Raw genomic sequence first — 12,617 nt, 5'->3', positions numbered from 1 at the left:
TGGTCTGTATACTCGGAAAAAAAAACAGCTTCGAAATTCTATTTGGTAACAATCTGAGTTTTGCCAAGTTAAGTTAAGTGATAAAAATCTGAGTATCTGGGTAATTTTTGGATTGGATAGAACAAACATAGTTAAACATCTAAGTTTATGTACTTTTGGCTTTTTATTGCAGAGATGCTAAAAGTCTTTGGGTCTTTTACTGTAAAGTGATGTGTTCCTAGAAATTATGAAGTGTTTAGAATGCTGATATAAAAGACAATTCATAATTGCTTACCTTTTGTCTGTTAATGGTTAAAAGTTCTAATTAATATATATAATTAAAGCTATTGAAAATTAATAAGGAAAACAGTTTTGCATTCAAGGAAAGTTAAAATGCATGTTTTCAGTAAAGAAGGTATAAAGAATGGAAATATTTTTGTTTGTTCGGTTAAGAAAGATAAATTTGTCCTAACGTACTAGAAGGGAAGAAAGAAAGCATGGGACAAATTCTGAAGGCAAAAAGAAAGTTGTAAAAGGTTTGTGAAAGAAATTCTGAAAAGAGTTTTGTACCTGGTCAAGTTGGCTAAGATTGAAATGAATCTAATTAAGTGAATGGGTTTTAATATGACAAAAGTAAACTGGTACAAAAATCAGAATTTGGCTCTCTCCCTTAAAAGGATAATTTTCTTAAACTCTTAGTGTGCTCTTGATAACGAGATTATAAAAGGTTTTTCCTTCTGAGTAAGTTTGCAAAAGATCTATGTTTTGTTGTATCTATGTTTATGTTTCCTAGGTGCAAAAAGACAGAGGTCTCTCTATTAAGGTTTTTTTTTTTTTTGCTGTTGATACCTAAGCATTGTTTCACAGTTAGTGTTGTTTAAATAAGCATTTAAAAAACCTTTTGATATTTTTGACAAGCTTTTCTCTCTCAAAAAAAATTCAAGTCCTAAAAAAAGGTTTTCCTTTGACCTGAATGAAGGAAGAGAATTTCTCTGAGGATTTTCAGAGGGCCCCTGAGACTTCACAGAGGAATTTGCTCTCTCTTCCTGTAAGGTGGAAGATTCTAAACTAATTAGGCTTATTTAGTCTGTTAAATTACATTGGAAGCATTGTCAGATAAGTGATGATAATCTTTCTTAGTTGGTATTATGTGGGTAAATGTTACTGATATAAGTGTTTTGAAAATTATATAACATTCCTAAAATTCTGATCTGTCCTGGTTATCAGTCATAATTCTAATTATTAGTTTAAGGTGTTGTATATCACAGGAATAATACGTTTCTCTGTCAATTGGCATTTTTAAGTCTTTTGTTGTTTACAGTCAGTTGTTTTACTCTGATGCTTTTTGCTTTTGCAAATATGTCTCATCTTCAGAGGAATTCATGGAAAGGACTCTGATGCTTACTCTGGAATACAGGTTTCTGACAAACTTGCAGATCATAGAACTGGTATGGGTAAGAAATTACAGAAATCTAATGGAAAAACTGATGACCTCATAAAACTGCTAACAGAAGATTAAGATCAAGAACCGGTTATGCAGGACTGAATGAACTGAGGATGATTATAATTTTTTTTATGACTTTTGTTTGAAATATTGTTTTTGATGTGTTGTTTTGTTTTCTCAGATTTAAAAAAATCTTTTATGCTAACTATGACTTACAGCAATTAGTGAAATTATACCTTTATGAGCAAAACTGAAACATTTATCTTTTTCTCCCTACCTGATCCCTCCAGAATTTGGAAACTCTTTCTGAGTGAGTATGGTTATTTCATGGCAATATAGTTATTTGCATAAGTTCAATAAGAATCTGTTCTCCTTATAACAGGACACATTTGTTATCTTACCAAAGCTTTGACTGGAATGTCATATTTGAGAGAAACATACAGACTCAGATATGACAATACTGCCTTTGAGGAATAAGGTTGACTTTCTGGAAATAAAGCCACTTGGAAATATGGGCCTGGTACCTTGCTTTACAGAGAGAGATTCCAGCAATCTTACCTGGTAAGTAAGGAAGCTTGCTTATCTGGCAGGTGCAATGAAGCTCGAAATATTCTGGGGAATCTCAAGAAAGGAGAGAAATTCACCCAAATCTAAGGTATTGCAGGCAAGGCCTGATGGCACAAATCCTTGGCTTGGCTTTTCTGGCCTCGAGAAGTCTTTAAAGTTCACTCTGAGATTCCTCATAAAAAATTCCCGCAAAAGCAGATTTAAGAGCCTATATGATCGATTGCTATTCTTGCTGCACTTATGTAAATAATTGGGCCAAGTTTCTTGAAACTAAACTTATTTTGCAAACCAATTAGTCTTAATTTGACTATCTTTGGTAAAAATGGGGGTGATTTTAGAGAGAAGAATTATGTTTCAGTGAAAAACTATAATACCCATTTGTGGATATTAGATCCTAGTTCTGTTAATTATCTTTGAGGCTTTTTCTACCTGTGAACTGAACTGGATCCTGAATTCTTCTACTGAAATGTCTGGTTACAAACCTCCAAACTAATGCTTTCAGTTTTTACCTCATTTTCATTTGGAATCATTGAGAATTGAACATGCTGTTTTTCCTGAAGCCTTGCAAACTGAAGCTGAACAACTTGATAGAAACTTAAGAGAGATTCCTATCTGTTGCTGTGTGAGCTGTAAGCCACTCAAAAAGATACCTGAATGCCTGATGACATCATCAGAGACCTTTCATGCTGCAAAAAGATGCTTTGACTCTGACATCTAGAAGTCTTCTTGACTGCCTGCCCCCTGGACACAGGAACTAATTTATAATTTGCTCCAACCGTTAACCTTGTTACCTTGCTTCCAAAATCACAAGGGAGAGAAGACCACGACTGCATTCTATTGTTTAATTTGGTTTACAAATGAGTCTTCCTTAAATGATAAGTGAGGATGTTACACTGTCTAGCCTCAAGAATGCCTGCTACTTTCTGTTAACTCTGCTAACCCAGTAAAATATTTCCTTTTACAGGCTCAAGAAATTGCCACGGAACAAGAAAAACAGATATGGCAGTCAAAAGGGGGAATTTTTGACACCCCCTCGCAAGTGTGGTTCGGGACCAATAAGAAACCCACTCCGTGGGTCACAAGGCCACTTTCCCCTTTCTAAGGGACCCTTTGAGGTATGGCAATTGGACTTGTCCAAATGCCACCATCTCAAGGATATAAATACATCTTGGTAATGATTTGCATGCTTTCACTTTGGATTGAGGCCTTTCCTTGCAGAAGAGCAACGGCTTTAACAGTAGGTAAATTACTATTAGAGAGAATAATTCCTGTTTGGGGAATTCCTACTGAGTTACACAGTGACTGGGGAACTCAAATCTGTTTGTGATGTTTGGCCAATATTGCAGCATTTCCACTGCGCTTACCATCCTCGATCCTCAGGACTGGTAAAACTAATGGCACAACTAGAACTTAATTGGCAAGCTTTCAGAAGCATTTACTCTCTCACAGCCAAAAGCTCTTGTGCTAGTGCTCCTTAATCTTAGATCTATACTTTTTGTAAACATCGGCTGTCTCATTTTGAAATAATAATAAAACAGCCTATGCAATTAGATGAAGAAATATATGAACCAGCTTTTCTTAAGGGATATATTACATTGTTGTCATGGTCTTATTGAGGTACTTAAAGTAAAATGAAAGATTGGTAGCTGATTCTTTCACAGAGCTCCCAGAACTTAAGGATCATGGACTATAACCTGAAGAATTTATTTATTGAAAGATACATCAAATAAGACTCTATACAGCCCAGTTGGAAAGGATCATACCAGGAGGAGAAGAAGACGATGTCTGTTGTAGACAGCTGTCCCAAGACTCCGGACCAGGCCTGTGTTCCCGACCTTATATTTCCTCATTTAAACATTTGTTATGCTTAAACTGTATACCTATTTTATTATTTGTTTGAAATGCTATCATACTTAAAGTGATTAATTTGGAACAGACTGGTCTTGAAGGCCAGGAATTTATCTAGTGACTCCTAATGGAACTCAATGGTTATGTGGAACAAATCTTTGGCCTTGGCTACTGCCTGGATGGCTAAAACACTGCACCCTGAGTTTCCTTTAAAAGCAGAGAAGGAGTCAGGCTGAGTTAAAACCTCTTGCCAATCTCCCTCTCTTTAAGGCCAGATGGGCTTGTTCAGTGCTCCACTGGTATGGCTATATTTGCAACTATATGTGCTTCTTCTTTGGGGCTAAAATGTCGTTATTACATATGGAAGATCTGACTAAATTTACTCAAGAAGCCCTTAATGATAGTCAAGAAGGAATAGCCTTATTAAATACTGAAATGTCTCTAATGTGAAGGGCTGTCCTTCAAAATAAAATGGCCTGAGATATTCTAACAGCATCCCAAGGTGGCACGTGTGCAGTCATTCAGACTGGATGCTGTGCTTTTATACGTGATGAATCTTCCAATGTGTCATCTCTGCTAAAGCACATGAAGAAGCAAGTGGATGCCTTACGTGATCCTACACCCAGTTTGATTTGCTTGATTGGTTCCCTTTCAGTACCTGTTCCCTTTTTCAATCAGGATTGGAATTCCTATTTCTATTACTTATTGGAATCCTTGTACTGGTCATAATATTCAAACTAATTGTTGTTTTCTTTACTCAGTGTTGTAAGAGTAGCATACAAACTAGAGTAATGATGTCGCTCAATGGCTTGAGACGGTTGACCTGTCATTATAACCCTGGACAAATTTCCTTTTCTGATAGAGACTATGACTAAGAATTCATTTCAGACTAATCCTTTCAAAAATGCTGAGTTATTATTGTTACTGTACTTGTTCTATAATCATATACAATGTAAATGTGAAGTGTCATAGAAAAGCACATATACAATGTTTGCACAACAATCTAAAATTAATTGGAAATTACATGACATATGAAATGCTTCCTCTATTAATATATATATAACTCTATGCTTGTCCACTATTTCCCCCAACGTGGACGACTATGCAAATAAATGAAATAAAAGCCTAGCACCGAGGGACATGATGGACCTAGGGCAGGCAGCAACCACCCTGGCGCCGAGGGACAATATTTTGATCATCAATGCTTTCTATCGAAAGATTAGAGATCAAAAGGGGAAAATGACAAATAAAAATGGCAAGTAATAGGATATATTGGAATATATGAGGAAGCCACTTGGTGTAAACCATATTCCGCCTGACCTTGTCTTTCCAAAAGGGCCTGACCGAGGCCATTGAGCATGCATTGTATATCTGCTTTAGAGATTCCCTGTGGCAAGAGCAAAAGCCCCTTGAGATAAAGGTGCAACTTCCCTCCCCCTCCCAACGTTGGCGTCTCCTGAAGGGTTAAGTATCTTTCCTCAGGCTAGAAGCTGATTGCTGTGCTCACCTGTGGCCCCCCAGCTGGAGACAATAGACTTGCCTCCTGCTACGCCCACCAAGATAGCAGACCCACTACCTGCTGTGTCCATCAAGTGCTGTGCTGACAGGGCAATCTTGTGACTATTGTGGGAGGGACATTTCAATCATATGTAAAACACCCTCTTTGAGGGTATATAACCACCCTGTGTACCCCCACTTCTTTGGAGTGCTCTGTTCCTTTGTGGAAAGACTCTCCCGGGTTGTAATCCTAAGATTTAAGCTCAGAATAAACTCACCCAAATTTTCATTTATAGATTGGGTATGGATTATTTTCGTCGACAAGCCTCCTTCTCCAACTTGCTAAGGTTGGAGAGGGGAGGGAGGGAGGACAAGTCGGGGAGCAACCTTACCTGACTGACACTCCTACGGGATGGTTTTGTCCTGACCCACGTGTAAAGCTGATCCCTCCCAGGTGGTGCTCTCATGGATTCTGGAGGCCCATGGGAACATTCCATTTTACCTTTTTGATGTGGACAACGTTCACTTCCTGCTGCTGACTCTCTCCTCAGCTCCTGTTTTTACTCTTCGCTCCCCACAACCTGGGCACAAACCACATCAACTCTCTGAGGTATCGCGTCACTCCCCCAGGTGTCCTCTGGGGCATGACCAGGCCTGCCCTCCTGAGGGACCCACAGCTGACCTGCGGGAAATCCTCTTCTGTTTGCTCATTCCCCTGACAACCTCGGGGAGCGAGGCTTCCTTCCTGCTCAGCCACCTCTCTGAGGCTCCCTTCTCCCACCTTCAGGTTTCTAAAGTGGGAATCAGAGGCCAGGGCCAGCATCCCCCATCCTGCAGGAAGCCCATATTTAGCTTCCAAATGGTCCCGTCGGGGCCCCTCACCTGGTTTCAGGTAGGGGCACCCTCAACTCCTGCCCTGGGTGGGTGGGGCTGAGGGTGGGGAGAGTCAAAGTTCTCCTCTCTCCAGGCAGGTTCTCCTCACAAATGTCTTTCCTCTCCAGTAACTAGATCGTCAGACCCTCAACGCCGCTGAGACATGTTAGGACCTTATCATGGGTTTTTGTCTATTTCCTCTCCACATTTGCATCTCGGTTTGAAATGTCTTACCTATTTTATGTCGGTGACTCAGTAGGAAGTTGCAATTTAACACTTTGTTACACGCACACAGTTACACACGTGAGAAGAGATGGAGGACAGTTTATGCCACTGAATTATTGAGGGGAAGAGCTCTGTGTGTGTCTGGACAGGGAGCAGATGGGAGAGTTGACTTGGGGGTAGATGTTGAGGGTCCTGGACTCGCTCGTTCCAGTGCCCTCCCTTTTCCCACTCCACCTCTAACTACTTCCCTACCCCAACCCCCAGCTCCCAGCTCAAGGCGAGAGAAGGTGTGGGAAGCTGATTTGTACAATAAAGAAAGAATATGAAAGGTAATGGTAGTGGAGGGAGAACAGAAGTAAGGGGAAAGTGCACTGTAGAACATGATGAAAGATGACCTGACACCTTAAAACTGTCTCTCTACCCCCAAAGCCTGAGAAAGTTCTTCTAAAACTCACAAGCAGGGTCCAGGCCCTCCCCTGTCAATGGACGCCAAGCCCCTCTATCTCATCCCTTCTGTGGGGCTGGGAGCTCTGCAAAGGCAAGGTGGGCTGGTTCTGTCATGGCCACCACTTGATCCCCCCAGAGGGGGTGACTAATAAAGGTCAGATGAATAAAGGTCAGGAGCCACAGTCAGGCTCTAGGGTGGGCTGTGATTGCTGACCTATGTGCCCAGCACTCCCCTAGGATGAGTGCATGCCACCCGTGGGGCCAGTGTCCTTGCTTGCTAATATAATGAGGGCCTGTCCTCTTTGTCTTTCTCCCCAAGCTCAAGGGTGAAGGACCTGGACAGTCTGCGCTGAGGAAAACGGCAGAAGGAACTGAAGGAGTGGGCTGTTTGGCCTGGGGAAGGACGCCTCTTTGTAGAAGGAAGACTCTGGGCAGCTGTGGGGCACCAGCTCTGCTGGCCTGGCATTAGATTCCAGGTTCTGGGGGGGAGCACTTTCTCATGGTTAGGCCTCTCTGTGTAGAGATGTCCCTGGAGATGTGCAAGCAGGAGCTGAGGGACAGCCTTTCAGGACAGTCCAGAGGAGATTCTCAAACTGGGCATGAGGTTGACCTCGATTAGGGTCTTCTGATGAAACCCCCAGAGCCTGGTGAGCTCTAGAGATTCACCTTGGAGCTTGTTAAAAATCCGTATTCCTGGGACAAACATCTAGAGTCTGATTTATGAAGAGATTAAGGTGGGAAAAGGATCTGTAGTTTTAAAAAGCTCCCCAGGTGGTTCCGGTGCATAGTTCTAGATTTACGTCTCTGTGTCTGCAAGTTTTAAGTTCCAGAGGGCAGAAGTCGTATTTTATACTTCACTGTGTCACTTCAGCACCTAGCTGAGGACTCTGTATGTGGTAGGTATTCAAGAAATACTTGTTGAAGGGCAGGAGGGAAGAAGGAAGAAAAGAAAGAAGAAAGGGAGGGAGGAAGCAAGGAAAACTTTTGTCATTAAAACAAGAATCAGCAGATTTAGAAGCTACTTCCCCTGGTGGACAAGAATCCAAATTCTAAATTCAACCAGCTTTGAATTTTGTAGGGAAGGGAGTTTTGGTCCTTTTGCTTAAGAATGTGCCCTCAGTGGTGGCAAATTCAAATGTCTTCAGAGGCTGAGCAAATAATATAAATATGATAGGTGTAGAGTTGTAAGACATAGCAAATTAAAATGCAGGACACCTTGTTAAATTTGAATTTCAGATAAACAACAAATACATTTCTAGTGTAAGTATATCCCAAATACTGCATGGGACATATTTATGTAAAATATTATTTGTGGTTTTTCTGAAATTTAAATTTAAATTGGATGCCCTGTATTTTATCTGGCAATCCTAGATGGGGAGTTGAGTGAAAATGGAGAAGCTTGTGCCCAATCTTTTCCTGCCAAAGACTTTGCTTCATGTATTTTGGGCTTTGTTGTTATGTGCATATATGTTAATAATTGTTATGTCTTCTTGCTGGATTAAGGCTTTTATCATTATATAGTGTCTTGCTTTGTCTCTAGTAATAATTTCTGTCTTAAAGTATATTTTATCTAATAGTTGTATAGCTATCCTAGCTTTCTTTTGGTTACTGTTTGCATAGTTTATCTTTTTCTACCCTTTTACTTTCAACCTATTGTGTATTTGAATTTTAAGTTTGTCTCTTGTAGATGGTATATAGTTGAATCATGTTTTTTCAATTCATTCTGCCAATCTCTGTTCTTTGATTGGAATTTTTAGTTCTTTTACATTTAATGTAATTACTGGAAGGCATGATTTATATTTGCCATTTTGCTATTCGTTTTCCATATATCATATGTCTTTTTTCCCTTCTATTCTCCCATTATGCCTTCTTTTGTGTCAAATAAACATTTTCCAGTGTACCATTCTAATTCCCTTGTTGATTTTTCTTATTGTATATTTTTTGGAGTTATTTTCTTAGTGCTTACTCTGGGGACTACAGTTAACATCTTATAACAATCTAGTTCTGATTAATACCAACTTAATTCAATCGTATACAAAAATTTTGCTCCTATATAGCTCTTTTTTCTCCCCTTCTTTGTCCTATTATTGTCATACAAACTACATCTTCGTATATTATAAGCCCATCAATACAGTCTTATAACTGTTGTGTTATGCAATTGTCTTTTAAATTAGCTGGAAGAAAAAAAAACTACAAACAAAAAAATACATTATAATACTTTTATACTAACTTCTATGTTTAACTATGTAGTTACATTTATTGGTGCTCTTTATTTCTTCACATGGTTTGAGTTACTTTCTAGTGTTCTTTCATTTCAGCCTGAAGGACTCCCTTTAGATTTCTTGTAGAGCAGGTCTGCTTGAAATGAATTCTCAAAGTTTGGATTTATCTGAGGGTGGCTTAATTTCTTCTTCCTCTTCTTTTTTTTACACTGAAATATTTTTATTGTGGTGAAATATATATAACATAAAGTTTGCCATTTAACTGTTTTTAAGTGTACAATTCAGTGGCATTCATTACATTCCGAGTATTGTGCAACCATCACCACTATTTCCAGAACTTTTCACCCCCCCACCCAAAATTCTGTACCCATTAAGCAATAACTCTCCATGTGTGTATGTATACATCACATTTTGTTTACCCATTCATTAATTGATGGATATTTGCATTGTTTCACCATTTGGCTACTGTGAATAATGCTGCAGTGAACACTGACATATAAGTATCTGTTTGATCTACTTCATTTTTGAAGTGTAGTTTTGCTAAATATAGTATTCTTAGTTGACAGTGTTTTTCCTCTCAGCACTTTGAGCATGTCATCCCATTGTCTTCTGGCCTCCATGGTTTCTGATGAGAGATCAGCTGTTAAGCTTACTGAGGAGCCCTTGTATGTGATAAATGTCTTCTCTTTTGCTGCTTTCAAGATTCTCTCTTTGTCTTTATCTTTCAACAGTTCGATTACGATGTGTCTATGCGTGAATCTCTTTGAGTTTATCTCTTTGAGTTTGTTGAGCTTCTTGGTTGTGTAGATTACTACTTTTCATCAAATTTGGGACATTTTTTGCCATTATGTCTTCATAGTTCTATCTTCCCCGTTCTCTCTCTCCTCTCCTTCTGGGACTCCCACTGCACGTATTTTGATGTACTTGATGGTGTCCACAGGTCTCTGAGATGCTACTCACTTTTCTTGATTCTTTTTTCCTTCTATTCCCCAGATTAGCTAATGTCAATTGACCTATCTTCACATTAGGTGATTCTTTCTCCTGCCAACTCAAATCTACTGTTGAGCCCCTTTGGTGAATTTTTCATTTCAGTCATTGTACTTTTCAATTTCAGAATTTCTACTTGGTTCTTTTCGTTTGTTTGTCTTTACAACTTTTATCTCTTTATTGATATTCCCTATTTGGTGAAACATTATTCTCATACTTGCCTTCACTTCTTTTGACATAGTTTCCTTTAGTTCTTTGAGTATATTTAAAATAGCTGATTTAAAGCTTTTGTCTCGTAAGTCCAAGGTCTGGCCTTCCTCAAGGACAATTCCCCTTTGCCCTTTTTTTCCTGTGTATGGGTCATACTTTCCTGTTTCTTTGTGTGTCTTGTAATTTTGTTGAAAATTTGGCTTTTTAAATATATAGTGTGGCAATTCTAAAAACCAGATTTTACTCCTCTGTAGGGCTTGTTGTTGATGCTCATTATTGTTGTGACTCTGTTGTTTGTTTGTTTATTGACTTTCCTGAACTAATTTTGTAAAATCTGTATTCTTTGCTGTGAGTGGCGACTAAAGTGTCTGCTTAGTCAGCTCAAGGGTCAGTTAATGATTAGACAGAGATTTCTTTAAATGCCTTGACACATAAGCCTCCTAGCCTTTGATGAGAGGCTCTGTATGTGTTGGGGCATGCTTTAAATGTTCCATCAGGTGGTTTGCAACACTACTTTAGCATTCACTTTCTGCTCAAGCAGAGCCTCAAGGTTAGCCAGAGGTGAGTGGTCAGGGCCTTCTCAGGCATTTCCTGGACAAGTGCACAGCCATGCACATGGATATGGCTTTATAGATCCTCAAGAATATGTTGGAGCTTTTCGAAGCCCTCTATGGACAGACATCTTATTCCTCAGTTTTTATTTTAAAATTTTTTGTCAGCTTCTAGTTTGTCCCATCTGTTATCACTGCCTCAGGCAGCTTTGGTGTTAAACTACTGTTGCTGATTATTTTTGACAAATGCCCCCAGGGAAAAGGCTGTTCACACTGACTGAGCTCTGAGTCAGGTCAAATAAAGACAAACTTTGGGACTGGAGATTTCCAAGGAACTTCCAGACAGATCAAATACCAACAACTCTCTGGGGATAGAGATTTTTAGGGAGCTCCAAACCTTTCTTCCTTCTCTGGTGGCTGCTAAGTTGCTGGTTTTCATGGCTACCATGATGGTAAAACTGTTGGTCTTCAAGGCTATTGCAGAGCTGGGCAGAGGGAATGAGATAGGATAAGTTAAAATGCCACAAAGCTCACAGTTCTTACTGAAATTTAGTATTTTTTTCTTTTTTTAAAATAAATGTTTCTTAGATTGTTGTAAGTCTTTGGTTAATTTCCAGAGTACTGAAAAAATTAATTTGCTTATTTTTGCCAGTGTTCTCATTGGTCTTACAGAGGAGTAGACTTTCAGAGGTCCTTACTCCACCATTCCAGAAGTGCTCTCCCCTCCCTCAAAGACTCCGAAATTCAAAATTTAAAAATGTGCAGTTCAAACAAGAGAGTGTGTAGACTGAGATGGTCTACGGGCCATCAGATTTGCAATCTCTGACCAAAAAATAAGCCCTCTAAAAATATTCATTTATTTGTACAAAGTCATAACACCTTGCGGGGGGGGGGGGTCAGTAAACACTGATTTCATAGAGTGTGGTCCTAAGATTCCCTATGATATTCTGGTTGTGGTTTTCTCTCCTCCTGTCTCCTACCTGTCAGACCATATGCATGGCCGTTGGCTGGTATCCACAACACTTTTGGCTATTCCAGTAGGTCTGGCCCCTGCTCCAGGACCTCACAGCCCAGGATTTTTCTCGGGGTCCCCAAGGCAGGCAGTGAGAGGGCTGCTCCCTGAGGAGAACACTGTTCCAGGGGAAATGCAGTGGGTATGGAGCCTGGCAGAGTCCGAGATCTTTTCTTGGGTAGCTTCTCATCATTTGACCAGGGATCAAATGAGACGGGTGGCACAGAAATGAACATAAAAGAGATGCCTTTTGGATGCTACTGATTGATCAGACACTTGGGCACATCTCCCTGATTTATGAGTGAATATGTGACTGTATAAGTGCTTGAGAGTGTGAGCATGAAACACATGTGTAAATATGTGATGTGTAAGTGTATGTGGTGTTGGAGTATGTGAGCGTAGGTTTGTGAGTATGTATAAATATGTGAGTTTGAATATGAACGTGTGTGAATGTTTGAGTGTGCAGAAGCATATGGCTGTGTATGTAAGTAAACATGTTGAGTATGTGTGAATGTGTGTATGAATGCTTGTGTGCATGTATGACTGTGTGAAATATATGTGTATGTATGTTTGAGTGTATGAGTGTGTGTGTGCATTACTGAGTGTGCATTTAAATGTATGAGTGTATAACTGAGTGTATGAGTGTGTATGTTTGAGTGTGTGTAACTGCAAGTGAGTGAGTGTATGAGTATGTGGATATAAGTGAGTGTGTAAGGTATGAGCACAGGTATATGTGTGTGAGCACATGAGTCTGA

This window comes from Equus asinus, chromosome 21 (assembly GCF_041296235.1).
Source record: "Equus asinus isolate D_3611 breed Donkey chromosome 21, EquAss-T2T_v2, whole genome shotgun sequence".
NCBI classification, from domain to species: domain Eukaryota; kingdom Metazoa; phylum Chordata; class Mammalia; order Perissodactyla; family Equidae; genus Equus; species Equus asinus.
The sequence above is the reverse complement of the archived record's forward strand: the minus strand, read 5'-3'. Positions refer to the sequence as shown.